This window comes from Gekko japonicus, unplaced genomic scaffold, assembly GCF_001447785.1.
Source record: "Gekko japonicus isolate JY-2015 unplaced genomic scaffold, Gekko_japonicus_V1.1 scaffold2667, whole genome shotgun sequence".
NCBI classification, from domain to species: Eukaryota; Metazoa; Chordata; class Lepidosauria; order Squamata; family Gekkonidae; genus Gekko; species Gekko japonicus.
The window spans coordinates 85538-95961 of record NW_015170354.1 but is presented as its reverse complement, the minus strand read 5'-3'; positions in this window follow the sequence as shown (position 1 = coordinate 95961).

Below are 10424 nucleotides of genomic sequence, written 5' to 3'. Positions count from 1 at the left end.
GGTGGCACCTGAGGGGAGGGGAGCTCAATTTTGATCTTTGATTTTGACCATCAGACTTCACACTAGAAATGCAGGGAAACTTCCAGTGTGCTCTGGGAGACTGTTCCATAGCATTGTAGGGGCTCCCAAAAAAAGCTTGGGAATGATCATTCATTGTTCCTCCTCTTGTAGGGGCTGGATGCTCTAGAAGACATAGTTGTCCCATACATATAATACAATCAAATCTCGATTTAGAAACTGGCACAGACAAACTCCCCAGAACAGTTCTGGATTCACTAAATGCAGACTCAAATGTCTGTACAAACATTTCTGAAGTCAAATGTGACTTTGCCCTCAGTGCCATTTTTTACAAATATGAAATCATGTATGTAGACCTCTATTTGGCAGCCAAAGAAGTTGACTTTCATCAGCTGGTCAAGGGCCACACTGAACCAGTCTAAAAGAGAATGGAAGTATTTTCCAGCTGTTATCCTATCCATGGGATGGGACTGCTTGCTTAATGGAGACTAAAGCTTCAGTTCTATGCACACACCTACCTGGGAGAAAAATCCTAGGCTTCACCAGGGCGTTTATCAAAGTAAACATGTTAGTTAACATAACCCTGCACTTCTGTTTGCAGTAGAAGCCTTTGACTGAGAGACAGCATATAGCTTTTTAAAATGAATAAATACATGCTATCAGGATTAAACAAAATGCAAATTTAAAGGCATCCTGGCAGAAGAACTTCAAATCATCATTGTAGGGATTAGGTGGGAATGGAATAAAAAAATAGTTTTATTTACTTAAAACAGACAAGCAAATGGAGTCTTATATGTGTGACTACCTGTAATGGGGACTAAAAAAAAAAAAGTCCCAGCATCAATGGTGGTGTCTTGACAATTGTGATTCTTGCTGAATCCAAGCAACCTGTTCAGCCTAAATCACAGTGTCTGGGGTTGGTGCCCCCACCCACACACTTACCCCAGGGGATTGCAAGCCCCACCAAAGGCACACTGCTCCAGAAAGCCTTGACGCTGGGGAAGTTGTCTGCCTGCTTGCAACAGGGCATGGCCTTGACCAAGTCTCCTCAGGAGTCAAGCAGCTTGAAAGAGCCCACCAAGCTCAGCAGCAGAAGCCAACCTAGCCCAGTTTCTCCCAAAGGAGACCCGGGCACTGGGATCCAGGGGAACTGGAGGCAGGAACAGCGGACAGCACTGACCTTCTCAGAAGAGCTTGGGTGGGGCAGCCAGCTTTTAAAAAAAGTTTCAGGGGAAGGGCCAGGGAGTTCACCAATCCACGGCAAGTATCCATTGACCCAGGGTCTTGTCACTCCCCAGGACTGGGCTGGGGAGAGAGGATTGGCTGAGCCCAGGGTTGTTCCTCCCTCGGGGAATTATTTAAAAAGCGTGCCCAGGAGCAGCCTGGGAGGAAGAGCCAGACTCATTCCCCAGCAGGTAGGAATAGGTACTTGGCACAACAGTGTGGGGAAACTGGGTGAAAAGAAATCCCCTCCTCTTGCTCTGTTCTGAGGCTCTATCCTGAGGCACTTGCTCAACAAAAAGCAACCCTGGAGAGTGAGATAGCTCTGGATTCAGACCCAGTTCCGGCAGATCCTGACACATAACTTTTGTATAATCCTCCTGTGTCTCTGCTAACAGCAAAGCCACTTCACCCATGATTCCATGAGCCCCGGTTCAACCAACAAGCTTTGCCTAGATGGGGCCAACAGAAACTCATCAAAACTCTTGGCTGAAAAAATAGTTCTTTCATCAACTTTGCAGTTATTGCCAGAGCTCAGAGGGAGTTTCCACTAGACTATGATTCATTTACTGAATGAAATCTGATCTTGGCCAGTGAGGAACGAAAGAAGTAGAGACAGACAGAGATACCACAGATTTTCGTTTCAGACAGAGGTCGGGAACAGAGAAGGAGCAGCTAGAGCTAAGCAGAACAGCAAAAGGGAGCTGGTTTTCAGGACAGAGGCATCTTCAAGGGTCTATGATTAAGCCACTGGATTCATAAAGAGAAGACAAAAATAGCCACAGTCTTCTGTGTGTATAAATGCATTTCAGTGTGTCTTAAGCATTTTGAAGAGCCATACTTTTCTACTTAAACATCTTTTTCCTTTCAGTACTTTGACTTATTCTTGGATGTCTGAATATTTTGAATAAATACACCACCCAGGTGTTGGTTGCAGCACAGAAAACATTGGGTTTGAAAATGTTTTATGTTTTTCCAGGAACAAAGAGCCAAACATTTTCTGTTCTGTTGTGCAGTGGTGAGGGAAATGCATAGCAAGTTGGCAAGAAATGAAGTATGAATGTTTATGTCTGTGTTTTGACTACCCAAACTGCCTGAGTGGCATTAAATCTTTGTACATTTTAACACAATTTTTGTTTTTTGCTGTGAACTAAGTAAAGGAACAAAATGTTTTAGAATCAAAGGTTTCAACATAGGATGCTGGCTGTAATGCAGTGGTACTCACTCCATGGCTCATGGAGAGCCACATTTGCAATTTCCATCAACCAAAAGAGCCACATTTACTTCCACTGCCTGGCATGAGGACCGAACCTCAGGAAGTCTTTGCAGTTTGCCCATCCCTGTGGTGGTGGCTGTTTCAAGGTGGAACCCACCTGCCAACCACAAGTCCCATCAGACAAGGGCCCTGTCCACTTTCCTGAAACATGGAACATGTGCCACATTGGGGAACAGTACTCAGAAGAGCCACGGTGAATATCACTGCTGTAATGTATTTGTTGGTGATCACCTAAAGTACCAGGTGCGTGCATGCATGCGCGCGCACACACACAAACACACACAGACACTTCAGGAGTCAAAATGTCAGATTATGTTTGATCATGGGTCTCCTGTGCAACATGTTTTGACCCGCAAACAAAGACCAAGAAACATACTGAAGCCATGAGCAGAGATGGGGCAGAGTTAAGAAGCCAAGGACAAATTGAGACTGAATTTGTGCAAGAAGGAGAACAGAGCAAAGACGGTCTTTAGAGGGCTGCAGGACAGACTTTGAGCTCTGACATTTAGATGAGATACATAAAGGGTTAGTAATTCCCAAGAGAGGGCAGTCTTTCAGTGGATCAGTCTTCTTCCTAACTTAGGTCCCAGTATCAGGCAACGTAAATAACTCTTTTAGACTGAGACATTGCAAAACTAGATGAAACGACCATCCCTGAATTTGCCCAGGGTTGTGCCACCATGTTAAAGAGTGAGTTCCTATCTGGGGGCTGTTTTTGTTTGGGACCACCATGGTACATGAGAAGGAGGGACTCCTGCCTCCTTCCCATACTGTTTTTCCAAACCATAATGGCATCAGGGGTTGTACTGGTAGATTATGCTCCCTGGCACTGTTTCATGACTGGAAAAATGTCATGGGGGGAAGGCAGGATCCTCTCCTCCCCCTCACACTGGCCCCAATCAGAATCAGGCCACTGCAATGCAGCTTAAACGACTTCCAAGGAGGGAACTCACTCCTTAAAATACCAGTACATGCCCAGGGTGAACTCAGGGATGCATGTCTTGTCTAGTTTGGCCCTTCAGAATCACAGTCAACAGGGTGGGAGTTGTTCCCCCATGATGGATTCATGTCCCTTTTGAGACCAAAAACCCTAGATCAGCTTTGCTCATAAGGTCTGTGAAGGAACAGACTTATAAGCCTCTTGGCTCTGGGAAATTGGCTCTACATTTGCATTGCCATTTGAAAACTCCATCTAGTTGCCCTGTCTCTTGCTTTGCCACTACAAGCTAGCATGGGGGTGATCAATTACACTATCAAACTTTTGATCTTACCCACTGCCCCTCCTCTTTACTGATTAGGTGTGATGTGTTTACAGAGATCAGTCTTTGAACATTCAAAATATAAGAAGTTTAACAAAAAGGAAAAGAGTACACAGGGTCTGTTCAAGCATCAGGCTGAGCAAGCTTACAAAGAAAAGGTGAAAGATGAAAAGATAAAAACACACAGTTGTTTCACCCTGCACTTGGTAGTTATCCTAAACAATATTTATCTATGATAGGCTAGTAATTCTGGAAGCTGCAACATTTAAAAGTTAATCAATCAATCAATTAATTAATTAATTATTGCATTTATATTCTGCCCATCCCATAAACAGACTCAGGGTGGGTTAAAACAGTTTGATAAATACAATAAACTTTAAAACACATTAAAACATATAAAATCAATAATCATGCTTGCTGTAGGGCGATCTGGCCCATTGATGTTGCTAGGTATGGCCTGTTCTCAGTGGGTGGGAGACCGCAGCCTCAGGGGGGCCACTGCCTCAGCCAAAGGCCTGATGGAACAGCTCCATCTTATTTATTTATTTATTATTTATTAATTTGATTTTTATCCCGCCCTCCCGCCAAAGCGGCTCAGGGCGGCGCACAACAACATACAATAAAACAACTCATCTAAAACAATCAATACAAACATTAGGTCCCAGTATCTTGCAGGCCCTGTGGAATTGAATAAGATCCTGAGTGTCATCAGCATACTGATGGCCACCCACACCATAACTTCGGACTAACTGGGTAAGGGGGCACATATAGATGTTAAATAGCACTTGCGAGAGGATTGCCCCCTGTGGCACTCCACATTCTAGTGGGTACCGTGGGGAGACCCTCTCGCCCAGCACCATGCTCTGTCCCCAACCATGGAGAAAGGAGGAAAACCATTTCAAGGCAGACCCATGGACTCCTATGTTGGCAAGGCGGTAGGTCATAAGATCATAATCGACCGCATCAAACGCTGCCGTTAAATCTAATAGCAACAGCAGTGCTGACCCGCCTCGATCCAGATGTCTATGGAGGTCGTCTGTAAGGGCGACCAGAGCCATCTGCATCCCATGGCCAGGGTGGAAGCCGGACTGGAAAGGGTCAGGGATGGAAGCGTCATCCAGGAAGGCCTGGAGTTGTTCGGCCACTGCTCTCTCAACCACCTTACCCAGGAACGGTAGGTTCGACACTGGGCGGGAGGGCTTGGAGTTCTCTCACTGTCCCTGGACATATAGAGTTCTCAGGTAAACACTTGGGCATTCATGGCTTTAGCCTCCTTGGTAAAAATCTGACAGATAAGAAAGCTTCTTCTCCCTGTCCTGAAAATGTCCCCTAGGGTTGTTATTTCAAACTTTTACGGAGTGATCCCCAGCATGGACTTCTGTGCTATTCAATATGTGTGTGAAGAAGGCATGGATGCTCAGGAGCTGGTTTGGTGTTGTGGTTCAGAGCAGTGGACTCTAATCTGGAGAACTGGGTTTGATTCCCCACTCCTCCACATGCAGCTTCTAAATGACCTTGGGTCAGTCACAGTTCTCTCAGAGTTGTTCTCTCAAGAGCAGTTCTCGGAATGAAGAGCTCTCTCAGCCCCACCTACCTCAACAGGGTGCCTGTTGTGGGGAGAGGAAGGGATTGTAAGCTGCTCTGAGACTCCAATGGAAGAGTGGGGTGTCTCATCTTCTTCTCTACAGCAAGTTGGCAAGAAAGTCTTGATTTACCACACCTTTTAGGAATTGTAAATGTGTGAAAAGTTTAACCGTAATCTAAATCAAAGATGTTTGCCCTCTATAAAAAGGGTGGAGATGAAACTACAGGGCTTCATGGAATGAGTGTGTTATAAACTGAATGAACTTTGTCTTCTCCATATCAGCTGTAGCCTTTCTGCTTTCTCAAATGGCCATTCAGTTACATTATATTTGAGGGTTTTGAACCAAGGAACATCTGCACCAAAATCTCCTTCATATAATTTATTTTACCTCTGAGAGATCACTCCTCCTCTTCATTGCTGAGACCTTGGGATTTGGCTGTTTGTTGGAGATTACTCCCAGTTCCTTGAAAATAGGTGCCCTGATTTATTATGCTCTTGTTCCAGTAACAAAAGACTTGTGGAAAAATCATCTGCTCTTGTAGGTGGTAGTTTTCTCTTCTCCCCTCCCCCTTCATCTTCTGTATGATCACAACTCCTCTATAGAAGTGAGACTAATAGTCTCATCGCTTATATGCTATATGAATCTCAGCTATCAGATTGGTTGACACGTGTTGAAGGGAAAATTACACTGATGGGGCTCAGCATGGATGATTTGATCCTTCTTCCAGAGAAGTATGCTTTTGGCATGATTAAACAGAGATTGATCGATATAGAAATGCAAGAACGTAGAAGTCTTGCTACAGGACATTGCTCTCCCATTCTTTGGGGGAATTGAGAATTTCTCTTAACGGGCCGCTTCCAGAGTATTTTTCCTGTCCAATCCCTATATTAGAAGGCTCCCATCAGCTGTGCTATATGGGAGATTTAAAAAAATTAAATAAATACCATTCCCGGATAGGTTATGTCCCTGTGGGCTAAAAGAGATTGAAGGAATGGACCATGTACTTCTGACCTGTAGATTTTACCAGGATTTACGTGCTTATCACCTCGTCCCTATACTGCGATCCCTGAAGGGCAAATCTGAGGAAAGTAAGTTAATGAACCTTCTAGCCTCAAACAGGGCCGATACCATCAAAGCGGTGGCAAACTTCTTTTACAGAGCATATAGGAGGAGAAGTCCTTTTTCGGCAGAAGGGGTAGTGAGTTAACTGTTTTGCTTGTTTGCTGTTTTTGTACTGAAGGCTGCTGTTGTTATGCCAATAAAGGTTTGTATTAGTACCTTAGTATGATCACAACCTTCCTTCAGCATCAGTTATTACCAGCCTCTGTTGGAATAGTATTCCCAAATTTATTTCTAGCAAGGCCACCAGTGATTTAAAAGCTGCACTAAGCAGTAAAAGGTAAAGGTTCCCTTGCTCGAAAGCCCGTTGAATCCGACTCTAGGGTTGCAGTGCTCATCTCCGTTTCAAAGCCGAAGAGCCAGCGCTGTCCGAAGACATTTCCATGGTCATGTGGCAGGCATGACTAAACACCAAGGCGCACGGAACACTGTTAGTATAGCAGGGCAAATGGGCATCAATGCCTACAAATAAATAAATAAATAGTTATTCTTTAAAATATTTAAAATATGGAAACAGAAGGAAAGGATCTTGGGCAGAGAAGGGAACAGCAGAGCCAAAAGGAGGAAACATTCAAAGGTTCTAAGGCGACTGTCAAGGTTTCAATTTTGTTTCTCTTCGTTTTACTTTACTGTTCACCTTGCCATGCTTTAGGGGGGAGGGAATTCCTGAGGGGAGTGTGTGTGGGTTGAATACTGGTCTGTAGTAGCCATAATTATTCTTCAAGTTACACCCCTCAACCTGTTCTCATGGGATTTGGCCTTGGAGACTCTTTCGCTAGGCTGGAGTAGATAAGACACCATATATCTGTCAGGGTTGTCATAGAACCGCTAGTGGCCAAATGCTGATGTATGCATGGGGTGTGGGGGTGCATTGGGTTTTACCTATAACCTCTGAATTTTGCGCACTTTCTTCAGTCTTGGCAAGGAACCAGTTCCTATAAATTAGCATATCTCTAATAAAGCATCACTGCTAAAAATGTTGTGGAGAGTGTTTTAACTGGGGATCTGACAGGGACCTAGTAATAAGGACCAGTCCCACTTTCAGCACTTGATTCTTTGTTTCATAATTCACATTTTGGAAGTTAATGAATAAACTCATGCACCGTCTGATCCAACCAAAAACTGGGAACAAGTTCTCAGTTTGTTTCACAGGCAAAGTACATACAATGCTAGTTCAGACTCCTGGAGTTCCACATAATCCTTTTAGCAAATAAAAAATAGAGTACAGTCCCTCCACTTCCTTCCAAATCTTCTGACTCATCCTTCCAAGCCTTGCCCATCCTATTCAGTACAAAATGGAGAGCTCTATGGCTTGTGTGCTACTCTGACTGTCATGCTGATAGCTCTATTAACTAGCTACCATTTCAGACTATTTGGGTGAACCATTTTGTTTCCTTGTGCTCTATGTATTTTAAACTTTGCCATGGTCCAGGTTGTCCCTATCTCTCTCCTCTCCTCTCCTCCCCTCCCCTCCTCTCTTCTCAGTTGTCAACCTCCAAGTAGGGCCTGAAGACCTTCCGGAATTGCAACATGTCCAGACAACACAGAGAGAGGTTTCCCTGGATAAAATAGCTGCTTTGGAGGGTGCTCTCTATGGCATTATACCACACTGAGGTTCCTCCCCTGCACAAACCCCACCCTCCCCAGGCTCCAAATATCCAGTAATGTCCCAACCTGTAGTTGGTAACCCTTCTCTCTCTCTGATAATCTGTTCCAAATCTGGGAGCAAAGTGAACACAAGTTGTTGAGCTGTATGTAACTGGGAAGTGTATAACTCACGAACTTATACTGGAGAAGCTCAAGTAGGGCAAAATTTAAGACACCCCCCCCCCCACACACACACACTGGAAGTGAAAACAGCATGAAGTAAAGAATGAGGAAATGCAAAAGTGAACTCTGCAGCAGATATGGTTTAGTTCAATTCCCTTGTAGGACTGTAAATTATGACGGAAACCATACATGAGCAGCATAGTGTTTCTTAGTGGTGCTCTGGAGGTATATAAAAGTACTCAGCATAGAGAAGTTATGTGAGGCCAGTTAAGGGGCAAACAATCCCTTTGTAAGTACAAATTCAACGTTGAGTTTTTGCACTGAAAATATAACTAACCAGTTGTCACCTTTTGTGCAGTCACATTTTCCGCTTTTCTCTAACACAATTAGCAAGCCAAAATTTCATTCCCGGAAATATACCAAAGACAGACCAAGGGAAAAAAATCTGTCCATTCCCCTTACAATCTTTGTAGGCCCGGTTTATCTGCAGATTTAATCTATCTATGGAACCTGAGCAGGGAAAAATGGGAATTCCCTAAACACATACACACTAATACTTCTCACCTCTCAAAGAGATTCAGTTTGTCAGCTATAGAAATTGTAGTATATTTGATACCAGTTCCCCTAATCAACTAAAAATCCTTCTCTGTATTTAAAAACAGATAGACCTGGGGCTATTTTACATGTAGGTACAAATGAGGGGGAAGTGTAGCGCTTAGAGTATTGGAATAGGAGTCCCAAGTTTAAAACCCCACTCTACCATGGAAGCTTCCTTGATAAGAGTTGCCAGGCCTCCTGCCCTCCCACAGACTCCTCTTGTTCCTACTGCCACTCTGAGTGCAGTGAGAGAGAGAAAAACTGGTTGTGTGCACTATGATGTCACTTCCAGGGAAAAACCTGGAAATGACACTGGGTAGCTTTAGAATCTCCTGAAATCTATGGTTTTACCACAGAGTTTCCATTAATTCCTTAAGTGACTCAATGTCACTTCTAGGTTTTCCTGGAAATTTAGGGATGTGCACTCAGCATTTCCAAGCCAAATTCATAGCCAAATCATGCCTTTTTGGCATAATTCAGGCATTAGTTAAGCTGAATCAGATTCTCTGATCTGATTTGGCTTACCAATAAGAGAATCCTGAGGTGGCAGAGCAGTTTTTAAACTGAATATTGGGGGAAAGCTGACAGGAGATGAAAAGTCTCTGGTTCGGGTTGGCTCATCTCAAAGAGATGAAAGGGTAGCTGTTACTTTTCTACAAGGAAATAGATTAGAATTATCCACTAGGACTGTGGCTAATGATATGGACTGCCTGGCAAGGTCTCGAGACATCAAGAGGAAGGTTGAGGGCTTAACATGCATGGGAAACTATGCTAGAAGTGTCCGAGGTAAAATTGGGGAGTTGGACTGCTTGGTGTTGGGGGAGAAATAGACATTGTGGGTATTTCAGAAACTTGGTGGGATGAGGAAAATCAATGGGATAGAAGAAGAAGAGAGGAGAGGAAGAGATTGGATTTATACCCTACCCTTCACTACCCAAAGGAGTCTCAGAGCAGCTTACAATCTCCTTCCCCTCCCCACAACAGACACCCTGTGAGGTAGGTGGGGCTGAGAGAGCTCTGACAGAAACTGCTCTTTTTCTAAGAACAGCTGTGCCAGAACTATGGCTTGCCCAAGGTCACCCAGCAGGTGCAAGTGGAGGAGTGGGGAATCAAACCCGGTTCTCCCAGATTAGAGTCCACACACTTAACCACTACACCAAACTGGATACAGTGGTCCCTGCCACACGGCAGGAAAAACAACGGCCTAAGTGCGGCTAATCTGAGCCGCACCAAAATAGAGACGCCGTGGCGGGATCCCATGGATCCCCTGAGCCGCGGCGCCATTGCTCCCCGGCACGATCAGATGCCAGGGAGGAAGCAATGGTTGGGAGGGGGAGGCTGCTGAACTGCACATGTGTGAGCATGTACAGTTCGGCCAGGAGCCGGGGTTGCGCCGGCGGAAGGACGTGCCGGCGATCCCACGGCCGGGCCTTGATGTGGCCTTTCTGGATGAACCACCCAGGTAGGTGGTTTATTTTTGGTGCTGGGTTTTAGGCGGAAGGGCCGGATCAGGGATGGGCGCACAATGCTTCCCAGATGTTGCGGTGGGATCGCGCCCGTTTGCTGTGCCCCCGATCC